This window comes from Octodon degus, unplaced genomic scaffold, assembly GCF_000260255.1.
Source record: "Octodon degus isolate 3935 unplaced genomic scaffold, OctDeg1.0 scaffold00115, whole genome shotgun sequence".
In the NCBI taxonomy this organism is placed as follows: domain Eukaryota; kingdom Metazoa; phylum Chordata; class Mammalia; order Rodentia; family Octodontidae; genus Octodon; species Octodon degus.
Genome location: NW_004524691.1, coordinates 2,992,445 through 3,012,484, shown reverse-complemented (window position 1 = coordinate 3,012,484; position 20,040 = coordinate 2,992,445). Strand labels below are relative to the sequence as shown.

Genomic DNA, 20,040 nt, shown 5'->3' with positions numbered 1-20,040 from the left:
ATTTATGTCTTCATGAAGACCATCCATGAGGAAGAGAAGCAGTTCCTGTGAATCTTGGTGGCTGTATCCTGAGAAATAGTCACTGATCTTCCTAATGGTGATTTTACAGTCTTTGAGGCTGATGTACCTATACAGTCCTGTCCACGTGCTTTCATGATTATACCGAACTCTTCTGCCACTTCTCCTTTATGCCCCAACAAATTGGACCTGTTAATATCATCCTGATAGCAGTTGCGGTTGAAGTAGCCAGATGGGGGGCCTTGCACAGGCACTGCAGGATTGAGTTCATGTAGCATGTATTGCCTAAATTCTGAAGTCCAGTGAGAGTCTGTCCGGAGCTGCCTAAAACAGGATTGAGACTGTGAATCTGAGAGGTGGACAGCCTTGAGATCTCCACTTCAGGGTAGCACACTGTCTTGTCCTCCCGATTCATGCTGGCTTCACCGTGGATTTCCTCTTCTCCTCTTTCCGCACAGCCTGGGCGATGTCAAGGAAGGAAGAGGAGTGCTTCAGTTTGGACGGCTCCCTTTCCCACTTGGCAGGAACCTGGAGTTTGGGTTGGGGAGGGATTTGGGGGTGGGGAGAGAAAGAGGAGCAGAGGGAGGCGCCATTGCTGGTGGGTACATATGGATATTGGTGGGTGAGTGGTAATAACGGAAGGTTCCAGTGATGGGGTCCAGAAACTTGGCCCAGCCAGAAGGCAGTGCTGGGATGATGCTTCCCATCTCTTCACTCTGAACTCTTGTCAAAGGCTCCCGCTGGAGTGGAGCAGCCTTTTCTCCTGTCATCCACAGATTTCTTGGCATTAGAAGTTTCATGTTCACTTTTACTCTGTCTTTTTAATCCTGTTGTTTCTTTGCCCCTCTTCGCTGAGGTTTCTTTATCTTCCTTCTTGGCTTCTTCACCTCCCTTTTCCATTTCTTCTGTTGCTTTTTGGTTGACTTTCTGGGATTTCATTTTCTTCAGCTTCTTGTTTCTTTCTGGCTTTTTATTCTTGTTCTTCCCACCTCAGCTTCTCCTTGGGCCTGATGAACTTCTGTTATGAGTAGCTATCACAATAATATCATAAGTGATCTGTGCAAAAGCCCACCAGGACCACATCTTTTGGCCTGAGAGGTACCAAAGGACTTTGGAGCCAAGCCCATTTGTATTCACATCTCAGCCCTGTCACCTTTTGGCCTGAGACAAGTTATCCAAGTTCTCTGAATCACAGTTTCCTCATCTATAGAATGATGACAACTGTTCAAGATTATTTTGAGATTTAATAGATGCCATGTGGTAAATGACAAACCCAGTGCCTGAATGAGTTGTTAGAGGCACTCAGAAAATTTCACTTCTACTTTTTCTTTTTATTTCAATAATTTGTAGTCATATGTTCTATTAAAGCTTCCAAATGATCACAATCCTGGCCCCATTTGCTGCATTATTTTTTGAATGCAAAAATTAACACTAAAATGTTGTAATTTTTAGATCGTGTCCTGAGTCTATGATCCCTTTGTATGCTGACAGAGAGAAAATTGCCCAGATAACTTCTAGTATTATTTCAGTAAGAGAAATATTCTTCAAAAGACCAGCTTTCTTTCTGGGTCTAGTTAATTTTCTGTGGTGCAAGTAATCTCAGTACTTAAATTCTAGAATACTCATTAAAAACAGAGAAACTCTATCAACTACATGCCAGATTTCCCTACTACACATGATACAGTAATTTATCACAGAGCAATTATTTTTTAATATAATGTATTAGTTCAGCTAGTATACATGAAAACTCTGTTAAGTACCAGGCACAGTGGTCCATGCCTGTAATCTCAGCACTAGGGAGGCTGAGGCAGGAGGCTCCTTGTGAGTTTGAGACCAGCTTCGGCTACAAAGTGAGCTCAAGACCAGCCTCAATTACACAGTGAGACCCTATCTCAAAACAAACAAACAAATATAAAATAAAATAAAACCTCTGCTAAGTGCTCAGCATACTACAAACACTGGAGTGACCATAATAAAGTAGATGGACATAGCCCCAGACCTTACTCTTGCAATGTACCAAGGTTAACCCACTCCTTCCACTGACAAGGAAAGAAGTGATTTTCCTAGTATGTAACATGCCCAAGAGTTTTGACGACAAGAATACAACTTGTTTAAGATTCTTGGAATGGTTTAGAAATACGAACTAAAGGTTATTGCCATCTTTTCCAGGAAAGCTTCCTCTTTCATCAAGGAATAGGACCTGCTCACTTTGTGTATGCATGTTTTCAATTATAAAATTGATGAATGCTTCCTTGAAAATGTTGAAACTGAGGAGAGCTGTGATCTGTGGGCTCAGTATGCACAGGTGCGGAGCTTTCCTGGTGCTATTTAAGAATTTGGTATGCTCTGGGCAGCCTGCGGGACTCTGGTAAACTCTGACCTTCCTTAATCCCCAGCGTGCAAGCACAGAGCTTCTGCTAGTGCTGGTCCAAACTTTTTAGAATTTAAGAGAACTCTGAGTGGCCTGTGGGATTCAGGAGAGCTGCTATCTGTGGGCCCAGTGCAAGCAGGTGTGGAGCTTACCTGGAGCCATCTAAGAACTCTGACAGACTGGGTGGCCTGCAGAACTCTGTCTGGGTGATTACTGGCAGCTTCCAAAATGCAAAAATGCAGGAACAAAAGTCCATCTCAGTCCTCTAGCCCACCCAGAACAAATCCAGGAGTCAAAGACATACAAGAAATTGGAAATCACACTCCTGAAATCTCTGAAATGATAACAACTTAAGTAAAGAAACAAGCCCATCAGGCTATAAAAGAAGTAATATCAGAAATAATCACTCAGGTCCAAAAAGAAATGACAACAATTGTGAAAGAATTACTCAACACAGCTAAAGAAGATATAGCTAAAAAAATAGATGAGAATAGAAAAATGATGGAAACACTGAATGAACAATATAGGAAAGAACTAGAGTGCATGAAAATAGATTCAAACAGCAATCCAGGAAATTAATAACACCACCGAAAGCTGGTAAAAGCGCTTGAATGAAACAGAAAATAGACTTTCAGACCTTGAAGACAGTCTTGCAGCTAATGAATGTGAAAGGAAAGAACTCTTAAAACTAACAAGGAACCAGGACATAATAATTAAGCAGCTACAAAACAACACAAAGAAAAATAATATAAAAATAATGGGTGCCAATGAAGCAGCAGGAGATAGCACAAATGATATAAAAAGACTATTTGCAGAAGTACTAATTGAAATTTTCCAAACATAAGAGAAGAACCTGACATACAGTTGAGTGAGGCATATAGAATTCCACACAGCCATAATCACAATAAATCTACATCTAGTCACATAATAATTAAGACCTCATGTTCACTCATGGGTGGCTCAGCTTCTCTGTACATTTGTTAAGCCTTCCACTTAGCAGAAGAGAGAGCCATCAATATAATTACAAAGCATATTTAAGAGAAAAAATATCTAGAATGCTTATACAAATAACAAAGTATTTTCCTGCAGGTTTTTTAAAAAGCTGCAGTGTCATGCTGGTAGCTTAGTAAATATTAAGTCAGATACTGCCATGAACATACTGCTGAATCACCAGAGCTCAGCTTGCTCTGTTCACTGCTTCTGCAGATCAGCTCTGTGCCCAGCCCTCCTCCTACAGAAGCTTAGATCACTCATTCTCTTAGTTATTGTGGTACCAGTAAAGACACTGGAAATGTACAAATTCAAAGTCCTGAGGAAGTTATATGGGGGTTGGTTAAGTTTCACATTTATGAAAGAGAAAATTAAGCATATGCAGAATCATATATTTGGTTATTAATAGGATACATAATTTTTTTAAGGAAAGCTTGGCCTAATGAGTTTCTAAGTATAGGTAAGGACTATTTTAAGGCATTAAACAAAGAATTACAGAGTTACATCATTGAAATTTTTTCTAATAACTGAGACTACCTAGAATTTTGCTTTTGGAGTCTCATTTTCATTTGTGCAATATTTCCAGGCATCTAAGACTACTGTTTGTTGTATTTATACAGATATTAGGATAGTTACTAAGTATTTTAACAAGTAAAAATCTGAATATGAGAGAATATATCAGATTTGCACTTTAAATGAGCTTAACTGCTTGGAGTTGTGCCTCCAAATATCAAAATGCCTCCTCTTGCGTGTGGCTTTGTTTAGTGAAATGAATTTCTCTGTAATTGTTGCTGTTTGATACTATCAGTAGAGCCTCTCACAGAACTATAACCATAGCATGTCTTTTTCCATTAAAGCACTAAGTTTTTCTTACATGTTCCATTGTCTTTCACAGTCATTTTCTCATGTTACTCAGTGCATCAAAGAGACCGTGACCCCCTGGGTAGTTGCTTCTCCTCCTTGCTCCTGTGGTCAGAATGGCTTTCCAGATGTACGTAGAGGTGCACTCTGCTCTTGCTGTGGGCTCTGGGCCAGAGCGCTGGGCTTGCACAGCAGGCGCCACAGGCTTGCTCCTAGGAGAAGACCAGAGCACCAGCTCCGGGTACTCCACCTTTGACAGTAGAGTCGTGTTGCTGAGTTACTTTGGGTGGCTCTGTTTGCATGCTTAGGCACACATTAGAAAATTAATTATAACTGTAATACAAATACCGTATGGTTTTCCTTGGGGATGATGGCCTTGCTATTTTTCTTAAATCTGATGCTTGAATTCTGTTCTCTCAGTGTTTTTACATGTCCCTTTTTGAGTTTTCTGCTGCCTCAACTTGAGAGAGTAAATTTGTATAAATGATTATGATGGTGGGTGCCAATGTGCATTTAATTATGTTATTAATTAAAAATATATCTCTTAACTTTGTTGGGGAAAAGTTACCCACTTTCTCCTTGCTAAAGCCTTGCTATAGCAAAATAATGCTGACCCTGAGAACTTAAAGTCTCCTAAATCATGACTAAAAGCAAAAATAATATCTACAGTATTGTTTTTCACATTGATTTCAAAAGCTGATTCAGAGTACATACTGTATATTAGAACTTGCCTGTAAAGTGAATTATAAAGATGGATGTAAAGTCTCTTTCATGAAAATCTTGGCATAGTAGATAAAAATAAAATTCATAATTACAAAAAAATAATAATTAAGACCTCAGAAGTTCAGCAAAATAATAGAATATTCAAAGCTGCTTGAGAGAAGAAACAGGTCTCTTACAATGGAAAGCCCATCAGAATCACGGCAGATTTCTCAGTGCAAACCACCAAATCAAGAAGAACTTGGAGTGAAATATTTTAGATCTTGACAGAAAATAACTTCCAACCCAGAATGATGTACTCTGCAAAACTATCTATCAAATTCAATTGCAAAATAAGATTCTTCCATGACAAAAAACAATTGAAGAAATTTATGACCACCAAACAAACCCCACAAAGATAATCTAGAAAGGGACAGAAGTGATCACAATTTCAAGAACAAAAGAAAAGAACAATCAAACAGAGCAAGTAATTAAAACCAGGGAAAAAGTACAGAACCTACATTAGGAAAATAACATGACAAAGATAAGCCAGTACATATCAGTTATGTCCATCAATATAAATGGCCTCTATTTAGCAATCAAAAGAGATAAACTAACAGAGTGGATTAAGAAACAGAATCCAACAATATGCTGCATACAAGAAACACATTTAACCCAATAAGAAATTCAGATATTAAAAATCCAAGGATGGAAAACAACCCTCTATGTCACAGGAAATTAGAAAAAAGCAGGGGTAGCTATCCTTGTTGCTTACAATATCAATTGCAAACCAAAAATAATTCAAAGAGATAAAGAAGGTCTCTACATACTTGTTAATGGAAAGCTGCAAGAGGAAGAGATAACAATTATAAATATATATGCACCCGATACAGAAACACCTACCTACATAAGACAAATTTTAACAGGTAGGAAAAATCAAATGAGCAATAATACAATAGTAATGGGGGACTTTAATATGCCACTGTCACAAAGAGATAGATCAACTAGGTAAAAAAAATCAGCAAAGAAATAACAGAACTAAACCAAACCTGTGGAGAAATTGACTTGGTAGATGTTTACAGAGTGTTTCACCTAGCAACAATAGAATAGACAGTCTTCTCAGCTGAGCATGGAACATTCTCTAAAATAGACCATATACTAGCACACAGAGCACTCTTAAGTAAATGCAAAGGAATTGAAAGTATCCCATGCATACTATCTGACTACAATGCAATAAAACTGGAAATCATTGAAAGAACAAATTACAAAAACACCATAAACACATGGAAATTAAATAACAACCTCCTAAACAACCATTGAGTCACAGATGAAATTAAAGAAGAAATTTAAAAATTTTGCAATCAAACAAAAATGCATATACAACATACCAAAACCTGTGGGATGCAATGAAAGCTGTCTTGTGAGAAAAATTTATAGTGCTAAATGTGCTCATCAGGAAAACAGAACTGGGGAGATAGCTCAGTAGAATAAGCGCTTGCCTGTCAAGCGCAAGGGCCTGAGTTCAATCCCTAGTTCTGCACACACACACACAAAAAAAGGAAAACAGAACAAGCCCAAATAAATGATATTATGTTGTACCACAAGCTCCTAGAAAAAGAAGAGCAAGTCAAGCCCAAAGCCCAAAGAAGGCAGGAAATTATAAAGATTAGAGCAGAAATTAATGCAGTGGAGATGAGGAAATAGAAGAAATGAGGAAATGAAGATGAGGAATGCAATACAACAGTAAATGAAGAAAAGAGTTGGTTCTTTGAAAGAATAAATAACATTGATAAACACCTAGCCAACTTAATAAAAAAGGAATGAAAAACCCCGAATTCACACAATAAAGAATGAAAAGGACAAAATCACTATGGTCCCTCCCTAGAGAAATTCAGAAGATCATTAATACATACTTCCAAAATCTTTACTCTCACAGGACAAAAAACACAGAGGAAATGGACAGTTTCCTAGATACATATGAAGGCCAAAGCAGAGTCAAGAAGATATACAAACATGGACTAATACAATAATGAAAAATGAAATCGAAAATGTAATAAAAGCAAACCTACCAACAAAGAAAAGCCCAGGTCCTGATAGATTCACAGCAGAATTCTACAAAAATTTAGAGAAGATTTAATGCCAACTTTTCTCAAACTCTTCAAAGAAATTGAATGGAAAATAATTTTCCCAAGCTCATTCCTGGAAGCAAGTATTAATCTGATTCCAAAACCAGAGAAAGATGAAACTAAAAAAGAGAACTACAAGTCAATTTCTCCAGTGAATATAGATGCAAAAATCCTCAATAAAATGCTAGCAAACAGAATGCAGCAAATCATCAAGAGGATTATACATCACAACCAAGTGGGATTCATTCCAGGAATGCAAGGATGGTTCAACATATGCAAATCCATAAATGTAATACACTACATCAGTAGAATCAAGAACAAAAACCACATGATCAGCTCAATAGATGTAGAGAAAGCTTTTGACAAAGTCCAACACTCATTCATAATAAAAACCCTACAAAGAATCAGAATAGATGGTCTATATCTCAGCCTGATAGAAGCCATCTATGAGAAACCACCAGTCAACATCATACTAAATGGGCAAAAACTGAAGGAGGACTTCAGGACTTCACTTTAAAATCAAGAACAAGACAAGGATGTCCACCGTCTCCACTCCTTTTCAATATAGTTCTGGAAACACTAGCTGAAGCAGTTAGATGAGAGATAGAAATAAAAGGAATAAAGACTGGAAAAGAAGAGTGAAATTACCATTATTTGAAGATGATATGATACACTACATAGGAGACCCCGAAATCTCCACAAAGAGTATTGTAGATTTAATCACCAAATTCAGCAATGTAGCAGGATACAAAGTCAACACCCAAAAATCAGTAGCATTTTTATGCAAAAAATGAATACACAGAGAGAAATCAGAGAAAACACACTTTTCACAATAACATACAAAAAAATAAAATACTTTGGAATCAATCTCACAAAGAATGTAAAAGATTTATAAAGTGAAAATTACAGTACTCTGAGAAGAGATTGAAGAGGATTTGAGAAGATGGAAAAATATTCCATGCTCCTGAATAGGAAGAACCAACGCTGCAAAAATAGCCATACTCCCAAAATTGCTATACCTATTCAATGCAATCCCAATTAAAATACCATTACTATACCTCATGGAGCTACAGAAACCTTTCCTCAGATTTATTTGGAACAAAAAGAGACCCAGAATATCAAAAACAATCCTGGGAAACGAAGGAAAGGCAGGATGTATCACAATTCCTGACCTGAAATTGTACTATAAAGCTATTGTGATAAAATCAGCATGGTACTGGCATAGAGACAGACCTAAGAATCAATGGAACAGATTAGAAGATGCAGACATAACTGAAAACACACTCAATCATCTTATCTTTGGCAAAGGGGCCAAATATACTTACTATAAAAAAGATAGCCCTCTTTAATATGCTGGAAAAACTGGCTTTCCACGTGCTGAAGGCTAAATCTATACCCATGCCTATCATCATGCACAAAACTACAGTCAAAATGGACCAAAGACTTAAATATTAAAACAGAAACACTAAATGTTCCAGAGGAAAATGTACATAGAAATATTAAAGACATAGGGGTATGCAGAGAGTTCATGAACAAAAACAAACTGCAGGAAATACTTCAAAGAATCAAAAACTGGGATCTTATCTTTTTGAAAAGTTTGTGTACTGAAAGCAAATATCTAGCAGAGTAAAAAGAAAACCCATAAACTGGGAAAGATTATAGCCAACTGCCCTTCTGACGAAGTCTTTCTATCTAGAACATATAAATAATTTAAAAAAATTAGGCCACCCAAATTCAAAGACCCAATCCAAAAATGGGCATCTGAGATGAATATAAACTTTTCAGAGGAAGAAATACAAATAACAAGTAAATATATGAAAAAATGTTCAACATCATTGATCATTAGAGAAATGCAAATTAAAACACTGAGATTCCATCTCACCCCAGGAAGAATGGCTATCATCTAGAAGTCAGCCAATAATAAATGCAGGAGAGGACGTGGAGGAAAAGGAGCCCTTCTCCACTGTTGGTGGGAGTGCAGACTGGTACAACCACTATGGAAATCAGTGTGGAGATTCCTTCAAAAGCCAGGATCAGAGATCTCATTTAAGCCAGCTATCCCCCTCTTGGGTATATTTCCAGAAGAGCTGAAAACTTCATACCACAGCATTATATGTGCACCCATGTTTATAGCAGTGCAATTTATCATAACTAAATCCCTGAAATAATCCAGATGTCCATCAACTGAAGAATGGATAAAGAAGATGTGCCATTTGTGCACAATGGAGTACTATTCAGTTATAAGACAGGTTAAATTTGAGTCTTTTGTCAGTAAATGGATGCAACTGAAGAACATACTCTTAAGCGAAATAAATCAGACCCACGTGTGTAAACATGGTATTGTCTCCTTAGTGTGAAAACTTGAAAATGGAATCTGAAGGGTATAATACTGGGAAAAGGGAATGAAGTTATTCAAAAGGAAAGAGTCCCTGAGTTGAGGAGAAGGACAGGAGAGGGAGTGGGGGAAAGAGATTTATCTATGTTTGTAAGCAGGATGGCCTGGACAGCTGTACTGTGCATTTCTGCTGGTCTATGGAAAGGAGCAGATAATACTTAATTTGTTTTGTCTCCTTTTTTCAATTGTTTGTACATTTTTTATTTCTTATATATGTCTTTCTTTTTTGTTTGTTCTTCCAAATTTACTTCCATATATTTGGTAATATGAATAACTGGTCGAAGACAACACTATGTATTATAAATACTGTGAAATTCATATTGCTTTCTTAAGTGAAATTCTATATCACTTGTAATTTTTTGTTTTAATTCTAAGTTGTACTCTCTTTAAAAAATAAAAATGTTTTAAAAATTATTTTTAAATGCTGAATTTCAGTGTTTATATATCCAGACCTTTTTCTAAACAGTTACAATGTCTTTGAATACCTTGATGTAACTTGATTTTTCATACAGCAATACACCATGGATGTGTTAACATTTTAGTGCATTAATCTGTGTAATTTATCAATGGCCTGCCACTGTAGCCATAGAATAAGTAAATTGTGTTTTTTCTTCAAATCGCTCTTCTACTAATGGAACTTGAATTGATTGTTTCCAATTTATTACTGCAGTAGACAGTTATCTAGTAAATGCCTTTGTATATGTGTACTTTCACATTTGTTGAGCATATCAGACAGAATACTGGAGGTGAAACTGGTAGGTCAGAGAGATGGATAACTTTGATAATGTGAAATTGCCTTCAAGAAAAGTGACACCTAACAGGCACCTATCAGCACAATATGAGTGATAGGTTCTTGCCCTAGTATAAATTGCTGAATTATTATGCTGGTCATCTAATATGGCTGAAGCCCTTAAAACAACAGCTTATCTTCCCAGAGGCCACCTCCCCTCTTCTTCTCCATCACAGCCCAGGGTGCAACTTCCTTTCCCTTTCCCGCCACCTCAGGAAAGACCCCAGTCAGCTCCTCAGGTATTTCTAAACATCCCCCTCAAACTCCAACCCTGACAAAAGGCCATAACAGTCCCAGCTTTATTTGTCTCAGGCCAGAAGATCCACCTGACCCATCTGCCCTCAATCCTCTCTGTGTCTTTGGAGTTAATAAAGGCTTCTTTTATCTTTCCTATCTCTTTATGGTGCCTCTGGAAAACCTATCAGTGAGAATGTTCATTTCTTTTATCTTTCTTTAATACCAAACACTATATTTTCATTTTCAATGTTTATCAATCTGATATGAGAAAAAGGGGACTTCCCCTTCAGTATGCAGACTTCTAGTTTCTATTTTTCAGATGTGTTAGGCACAAGTCATGGGAAGCTATTGTTTTGGACCGAGTTCTTGCACCAGGCCACTACAAACCAGATCAAGCCAAAATCAGGAGGCTCATGCTTACTAAATGCCACAAAAGCAAAGTGAAACTGTAAGGAAGCAGGTAGATCCCTAAAAGACCAGTTTTTCCTGAATATGGAGAGTCTAGTCTCCCTGAGTCAGCATAATAAGGAAGTCTCCTAGGACCATTACAAAAAAAGTAATGTTAACTATTTACCTTTTCCCCCCATTGTTCTGTTTTGTTGTCCCTACTGTCCTGCCATCACCCAAGGGAAGCTTTCATTCTAGTCTGTAAGACAAAAACTCCCCCAATTCATGAATTACAAATACGCATAACTAAATTTGTTATAATTTTGGCCTTAGACATATGTAAAAGGCTTTTCCATGGATGTAGAAGTCACCATTCCCATCTTGATAATAAGAGTAAGCTGAATAAACTAAAGTTCAGGGACTCTCTTCAATTTATGGAGAACTGAAGATTCCAAATAGGTTGCACCCAGAAATCTGCAGCCAGATGCATGCAGAGATATTTAGACACCTCTGGAGTAATAATTGGCACTTCTTCACTAGTAGTTGTAATGCCTTGCTGGAAGTTGAGCATGGACTAATACGCCAGTGAGCAACATCTGGGGTCTCAGTCATAAGAGATCCTTCCACAGTATGGAAGTCTTCCTCCCTCCCAAAAACACCACTACATTTTTAGGACAAGGATATCTCTATGGTTCTCACAGAGAGATGGGAAAAGTAACAAAAGTGTAACTTTAACAGTTCTTCTTCATTATAAAACTATAGTCTAGGGATAAGGACTTCACTACCAGGGAGTACTCAAACTTTATCCCACATAGGGAAGGTGGTTCCCACCCTGCTTCATTGTTTGGTTTTCTTGTTTCACCTAAAACAAAAATGCAGTCAGCATAGTACTGAGAATGGCGTATGATGGTGGTGATGGTGGTGGTAGTAGGGAATATTGGGTCCTGTACTTGTGAAGGTAGGATAGAAGCACTGGTGAAGGTGACATCTCCTGAGACATAGTCCTTTTAAAAATTTAGACTTAATCAGAAGTTTATAAAACACTTCCTCCTTCTTACAGTTTACCACCACACCCACAAACCTTCTGTGGACTACAGGAGGAGAAGTGTAGAACCTACATTGTTCTGGTACCATTACCAAGGGATCCACAAACCAAGAAAGGAGTCAAAGGCAAGGATGTTAAAGTAGTTTCAGTCCTCTAGAACTCATAATTACAACAAAAATGAAGCAAAACTAAATTCTAAACTAGATTAGCATAAATATTCACACCAAAAGCTTGTTTATTTCAGTATCTATACAAAAACATTATATCTAGCTTTCAGTAGAAAATTACCAGGCATACTACAAGGCAAGAAAAAAATGAGAGTCTGAAGGAACAGTCAAAACCAGATTAAAATGTTACACCAATGTTGGAATGATCAGACAAAGTGTTTACAACAAATGATTAATATGTGAAGAGCTCCAGTGGAAAAATACAGAGCATGCAACATCCAAGAACTAATATCAGCACAGAGATGGAAACCATAAAAATTAAAAAAGATATTCTAGAAATTAAAAGCTAAAGAAATTAATTTCTTCAACTGGCCCTTCTATTGGTCATAGCCAAGGAAAGAACCAATGAATTTCAAGATAGTTCAATAGAAACTTCCAAAATTGAAACAGAAAAAAAGAAACAATTAGAAAAACCCAGGGCCAGGGATATAGCTCAGTGGCATAAGTGCATAAGTGCCTGCCTGGCAAGCATTAGACCCTGAGTTTCATACCCAGTACCAAAAAAGAAAAAGAAAAAGAAAAACCCAGAATGTTCAAGAATATGGATAATATCAAAAGAGTAATGCATGTATAGTTGTAATACTTTCAGGTGAAGAAAACAGAAAAATATGATCAAAGATTTGAAATATTTTCCTAGTAAATGAGATTATGAGACATGCAAGCTACATTTTTAGTGTAAAACCAATGGTGCTTTAAAAGGGAGGTTGATTAGTTTACCTATAAATATTATGCGTGTTTGAGTATCTGATTAAGTCTTTCATTCCCTTGGTGGAATCTGGGAGATTTTCTTCATGGAAAGAGTTAATGGATTATTTCAACTCAAAGATGTGTAATCTTTTCTGGGCATAAGAGACTGAGAGTAAAAGCTACAGGAAACAGCAGTAAAATAAGAATAAATCCACCTCCAGAAATCAGGCATATGGTACAGAGTATTTTTTACTACAAGATTTGTTTTATCCTACATGTCCTTGCAAAATGGATATATATTTATCCCAGAGAAAACAATGACTGTTAATAGAATTATGACAGCACAGTCTTAAGTAGTATGAGTCATGGAAGAAAATGAATAAAAAATCATTCAGAAGAGTTTCACTCGCCAAGAGCTGAACTTTTCACAGATTTAGTTTTCACAACTTGAGGTGTTTGCATAATTACTTCAATTGCCACTAAGCCTCTATGCAAATCTTCTGAATTTCCTGTAGGAGAAATTTCAGGAGTTGCTCAGCAGCCACATGCTGCTCCATGACTTTCTGGCCCAAGGGATAGCATCTGGCCAGCATCACACTCAAAAAAGCCCTTCATTCCATTACCATCTTTCCAGATCCAGCGTTTCAGGAATCTTTGAAGCAGATAGCTAAGGGAGCAAAGCTTTCTGTTCTAAGAACAGTGTCTTCCAAACAGATTGTATTATTTCGAGCACAGTGACTGTTGCTAACTTGAAATTCATTCCTTTTTTTTTTTTTTTTGTACTGGGGATTGAACTTGGGAACCTTGCACTTACCAGGCAGGAGCTTATGCCACTGAACTATCTCCCCAGCCCCTTCATTCCTTCTTCTGACCATGTTTAGAAAGATCATACTCTTGGACCTTCCCAAAAATACCCAATAGAGTTACATTCCCTGTAATAGTTTTAATGGCTGAGTAGTAAGGGCCAGAGTCTAAACTGAGCCTAGAATCTCACAAAACCTGCTCTATGTGCTTGCCCCAGGAACACTGAGGGGGCTTCTCAGTCTTAAGTAGCTGTGCATGCTATGTACCAGGAATGAAAAGCAGACCCTAAAGTGATCACAACTGAATGCTCCCTGTCTTCTTTAGAAGATAAGCTAGAGTGGGTTTTGTTTGTTTGTTTGTTTGTTTGTTTTTGTTTTTCACTGATTTCCAAAAACCTATACAAAAACCATGACAGTCAAGAGCAGCAAGCCAGACAACCAATTCTGTAATGTCTCTTTTACATGAGCCACGTTACACAGGACTCTGTGTTTGCAAAGCTTGCTGTGCAACCACTCAAGCCAAGGAGATGAGCCTACAAAAGTCCCTACAGTGGAGTGACAATGATGGGACAACGGGTAGAAAATCAAGTCTTAATTTAGGTCAAGAAACTGAATCCTGAGCAGTCCAGAAAAGCAGATAATTCTTGCTTTTTTTTCTTTAATCCTTAAACTTCTGTTTCTTTACCAAACATGGAAGAGTCACAACCTATCTAAAGTGAGTCACAGAAAATCCACAGTTCTCAGCATTTATTTTTAAATAACACATCTAGTCATATCATGGAGAGTCATAAACAGCACATGCATTCTAAAAATCCAAACATTAAAATAATGTGTAGCCTTCTACCTTTAAGTCCAAGGAAACACTGAGAGCTATTTTTTTTAAATATTATTACTTGGGTAGTAGCTCATGAGACTTTTATTTTGCTGGTAGAAGACAGTGATTCATCTTGTCCAACAAAGGCAAAGTGGAGCAAGGCTTGCTGAGTCTCTGAGCAGCAGTGTCAGGGCCATTCATTAGACAACACTTTCCTTCTCAGAAGCCAATTAGTTTTGATAGGTGGCTTTTATCAAATGTCTGCTACAGGAGCTAAAGTGTCTATCCAGAAATTTTCTTTGCAGCAACCTATTTCAAAGAACATACCTAACCCTATGTAATAGTTGCTAGCTGCACAGGGGCTGCAATACTTTTACACGTGCTGCTCCTGCTCCTCCTCTTCTTCTTCCTCCTCCTTCTTTTTAAATTTTCTCACATGTGCTTGTCCTGCTGAAGTACAGAAGTTAACTGATTCCTGGTAGTGAGTGCAAATCTACACCAAAGTAGTAGAGTCTCCTGCTTCTGAAACGTGTCAGTACACAGAGTTCTCTTTACTTTTCGATCTCAGGATCAGTGGATTTATTGGGATGGTGCTGACATAAAAAATGAAACAAAACATCTGAGTCTAACAGCTGCACAAAATTTGGGCTCATGTAAACTGGTCTGACATCACACATTCTGCATGTGAGTTCCATGAGTATCTTCCATATGGTGCTAATACAATAACATGCTACAAAGCCCCCGTGGGTTTTGGCATGATGAACTCCAGAACCAAGGAAACGAAGCCAGGAAGACTGCAATACGCCATTTGCTGAATGAGCTGGCTTTGGATAATGTCTCATTTTCACTGAGCTACTCAGTTTTTACTAGGGATAGGAAGCCAGACTGGGCATGGAACCAGCAGCAAGCTTTATATTGGGGATGTTGATCCTCTTTCCTCTGAAAGGGGTAGGAGAGAGCCCTCATAGTGTTTTTTTTTTTTTTTCTTTATTCTACGGAAAAATACATATGCAAGTATAAAGAGGTAGGTGAAGCCAGCTTACTTTTTGTAGGCAGTCAGGAAAAGGCAAGTAAAAAGAAAGAGAACACAATGTCTTGTTGCAAAGTCTGGCAAGACACAGCAGTCCTTTGCTGGGAGGCTGGAGTCATGCCCAGGGCACACGGTAGCATTGATCAAATCAGTAACACTCCACGCTGACCCACAGCTGTAAACAAAAGCCACACATGTTCTCTTTCTTCTGCTAAAGGCAAGGGCTACAGGCATTTGGCAAATAGTTCTGTGTTGCTCTGACAGGCCAGACATGTGACCTAGAAAAGAAAATTCTGTTCTTATTTAATTTTTTAAAGAGAGTCAAGGCCACTTGAATATCCGTTGGCCAATTAACCACACAGAGGAAGACTTTGGGAAAATATTTAGCAGCAATTTGGCTTTCCCTGTTTGCTCAGCAGAGCTGGCTGGCTTCCCTTGCCGTCAGTCGCTAGGCTTGGAGTGCGTGCTGCAAGTGTGGTATTATAAACAAATTCATCTGGTAGATTTTCAAGGTCAATGAATTTATAAAATGTAGCAGCCAGTTGCATGAGAGAATTATTAAGTAGACACACTGGGCCAGTGCCCCTAATATTTTAGTGTGTGCTTATCAGCTACATGCGATAGTGCTTTTTATCTTCACCGGATAGTATAAATATTCACACAGAAAGATTCTTTTCAGCAGAGCTAAATTTCAAGAGTTATAAATGTGGATGCAAAGAATCTTTGAAAACAAGTAAGATTTCCATGATCTGAGGAATAGCAGTAGGAAATCAAGAGAGAGAAATAAATAAAGAAAGGAGGGGTAGGAAGAATCTCAGGGCAGTCAAGTGACACACATTTTAAAGTGCTATGAAACCTTTTAAAATACAAATCATTTATTGTTCCCTGCTGCTTTCTTCCTCCACTGAAACATGTACTTTTCTTAGAAGAAATTATTAGAAAAACACAAATAAATAGAAAATCACTTCATAAAGATTTTCATTAAAATTTTCCACTTTGTAAATACGAACTCTTAATTTTCATGACACTTAGGCAAAACAGTTGAAGAGATTAAGGTTAATAATACAATGTTTTCTGGAGTACCCTTAAGAACTGACTGTAAATTTCTTTATTTTGACCATCCACACGATTGCCTTCCTCCATCAGGACTGTCAAAGCAGAAACAATTTGGGCAAAACAGTTGAAGAGGTTAAGGTTAACAGTGAATCATCCTAGAGTGTGTTCTAATGATACTTTTAAAGTTCTTTATTTTGCCCATCCATCTATTGCTCTCCTCCACCGTGACAGTCAATGCAGAGGCTATTGTCAGAAGCAGAGGGGTTTATGAGGAATTCTAGTCTTCTAATCTCCAGGGGCCCACAGTGGTGGCTTAGATCCGAGGCTGCTGAGATCAGAGAGTCTATTTTGGAGCTCTATACAAGTTCTAGAGCCTTCTCTAATTGCCCCAAGTGGAATTAAACAAACTATACAGCGTTAATGAAGTGTGTGGCCACACCCTCCTCTGCCAGGCCGGCCACAGCCCTGCTCACGCTGTTAGGTTACCACGCACTAATTATCTTTTGGGTTTTCTGCACATTCTTTTCCGATCAAGGCAGCCCTGCCAACTTGTCAACAGGGCATTTAATCTCTAAAAATGAACTTGCTTTCTTTTTCCTTGAGAATGCCCACAATCACTTTCTCACAGTCCTACGAACAGAAGCAGTTTTTTGCTTTAAAAAAAAAAAAAAAAAAAAAAAAAAAAAAACAAAACAAAAAAAAAAACTGCCTGTTTAATTTGAAGGGGGAGAAATCTCTGTAAGCTAATATGCAGCTTCTATGGTGATTGTAGTACCATGAGCTTCTCCAGTTTAAACCAGAGAGCAAGAAATGTCACCATTCACAGCTGGTAGGAAAGGAAAAACTCGCAGGTGGATGGTGTGAAATTTAAGCAGACTTGGGAAAGAACTAATCCACATGTGGCGTTCTCTACTGAAGATGTGTTTTGACAGCTCTCGGGTAATTTCCTGTTTTGGTTTGCCCACTTCATGTTAATGCATGAGGCAGCATGCTCCCGCTGAAAGAGCACGGATTCTGAGATCAAGTGTCCCCCTGCCCTGCTAGCCTCAGTGAGGCCAGGCACTTCTCTGAGCTTCAGTTTCTACATCTGACACTCGATGATAATGATACCTCACTCAATGAGGTGCTTGAGAAGTAAAATTATACTGAATCCAGAAGTGTTTTATGCCATTGTGCTCTACTCGCTGAAGCTATATGACTTTATGTAAATTACTTCATCCCTGTGCCTTGTTTCTATTGATAAAATGGGGATGATAGCAGTGTCCCCCCTGAGAGTTGTGGTATTAAATAAATTAATAAATGTTAAGTGTTTAGAATAGTGCTTAGCTATGTTTTCTGTGATTTTTATTTATCAGATAATGCGCCTAGCATTTATGTTTTTCGGGTGCACTTCACTTAGTGATTACCGCAGAACCTGACATGTATAATTCAACCGTGATTGAGTACTGGTGCAGAGTGTCAACATAGGTGCTGCATACAAATATTCGCTGGCGGACGGCGAGCTACTTTGCACAAGGAAACAGCAAGATAGTGCATCAATTCAACAACTCACTCGGTAGCATCAGCTATTGTTTTTGACACCAGGCAGAATATGGGAAAGTTGTAGCACATCCTTCGAGGAGTATGATAGATATATTCTTACTTTAACTTTTTTTTTTTTTTTTTTTTTTTTTTTTTTGAGACAGGGTCTTGTGTATAGTTCCAACTGGCTCCAAGCTCACCATGGAGCCCAGGCTGGCCTTGAATTGACAGGGATCCTGCTGCCTCAGCCTCTCCAGTGCTAGGATTACATGCATGTGCCACCATTCTAATACAAATGTAGGCAATCTTCAGAAGTCCTGATAAGCAATATCTGTAACAGTGAAAGTAATGGAATAATAATGGCATAGAACCAAAGTCATCACTGTTACCATCCTAAGAGACAACTATGTTTTATGTTTTGGTTGTAATTATTTTCAAACAGTTCTTAGTGCATAAAATACTAGAACCATGATAGTTTTGGTCCATTCCCCCAGAGTTTCCTTGGGCCACTCACTTATAGACAACTGAGGTAGGATAGAAGAAATAAAGATAGTTAAAAAGGAGACAAGGAAAATTACAACTTAAAGTACTTTTAAGAAAGCTGCAGCTACAGCACACAAAGTTATTCAAGGTTACGATTGCCAACCCTCCAGTCCCCAACCCCACCTCCCTTGCCTCCAGTCCCCACCCTGTCCCTGCCCCACACCCACCTTTCAACCTAAGGCCTTCTTACAGAGCTACATCCCCAGTTTATATATTATTTAATTTTAATTTTTAATTTAATGTATTTTATTTTCCTTTTTGAGACAGGGTCCCCCTAAGTTGCCCAGGCAGGGCTTGACCTTGTGATCCTCTTGTCTCAGCCTCCAAACATGCTGTGATTATAGGCCTATGCCACCATATCTGGCTATAATGCCTTTGTTTCTCTTCTAGAAAAAAATCACTCTAAAAATTTCCTAAGAGTTTTAAAACATACAGTAGACCCATAAAAAAGCACTGTTTCTAGCCTTCCACCTGTAAACTTGGTTCTTACCTTGTAAAATAAGCTCAAACTTTTCTTCCCATACAAGTTCCAGATTTCCAACCCGAAGGACACATAAATACCCCAGCCCCAGGCCATTTTGTACCATACCTTCATCCTTTCCCGAGTGTGCACTTCTTTCCTTCTGCTTAATAAATCTTCTCATGCCTTACTAATGAATCACAATTCTCTTCTGATGAGTCAAGAACATAGCCAGTGGGGGAAGAGATGAGTGGCAGCCTCCATCCTCTCGCTGTGCGGATCCTTGTCTGGCCTACCCGGTGACAAACCCTTCCTTTAGCCCTTGAGCTGTAAAATACATATTTGTTTTCCTCCCCATAGTTTTTCTTTTTCCAGAGTGTCATATGAACAAAATTAACAAATTCTGAATCTGGCTTCTATCACTGTACAAAATGCAAGGACAATTGTCCACATTGTTACAGGATGCAATGGTGTATCCCATGTTAAGGTGGGTGGGATTTCATTACAAAGTATATATCACAGTCCATGCTATATCCAGGTTCTTCCCAATTGTTTAACAGTTACAAATATTTAGGTTTTGGTGCTGTAGGAGATCAGAATGTGAAAATATGATTGTGGGCAACTAGAATAGGTCATCCCTAAATATGCTTCTTTGTCATAAGGATTCTTTTCAGCTGATCATTTTGAGACACAGCAAAGAACAAGCTCTGAAAACAGGATATGAGTCTCTCTGTGTCTCTGTGTCTGTCTGTCTGTCTGTCTGTCTGTCTGTCTCTCTCTCTCTCTCTCTCTCTCTCTCTCTCTCTCTCTCTCTCCTATTGTAGCACTGAGAATAGAACTTTTGCATCAAGGACCTTTGTACTGAGCTACATACCCAGTTCTTCATTACTTTTTGAGACAGAATCCTGCTAATTTCCTAAAATGCCCAGGCTGGGCTTGAATTTTGATTCTCCTTCCTCAGTCTCCCGAGTAGCTTCAGT

The 20,040-nt window shown here is 38.2% G+C and overlaps 1 pseudogene; it reads right to left on the bottom strand.

The window, feature by feature from the left end:
- LOC101588146 overlaps window positions 1-20,040 on the bottom strand; it is a 38,781-nt pseudogene that overhangs the window by 874 nt on the left and 17,867 nt on the right.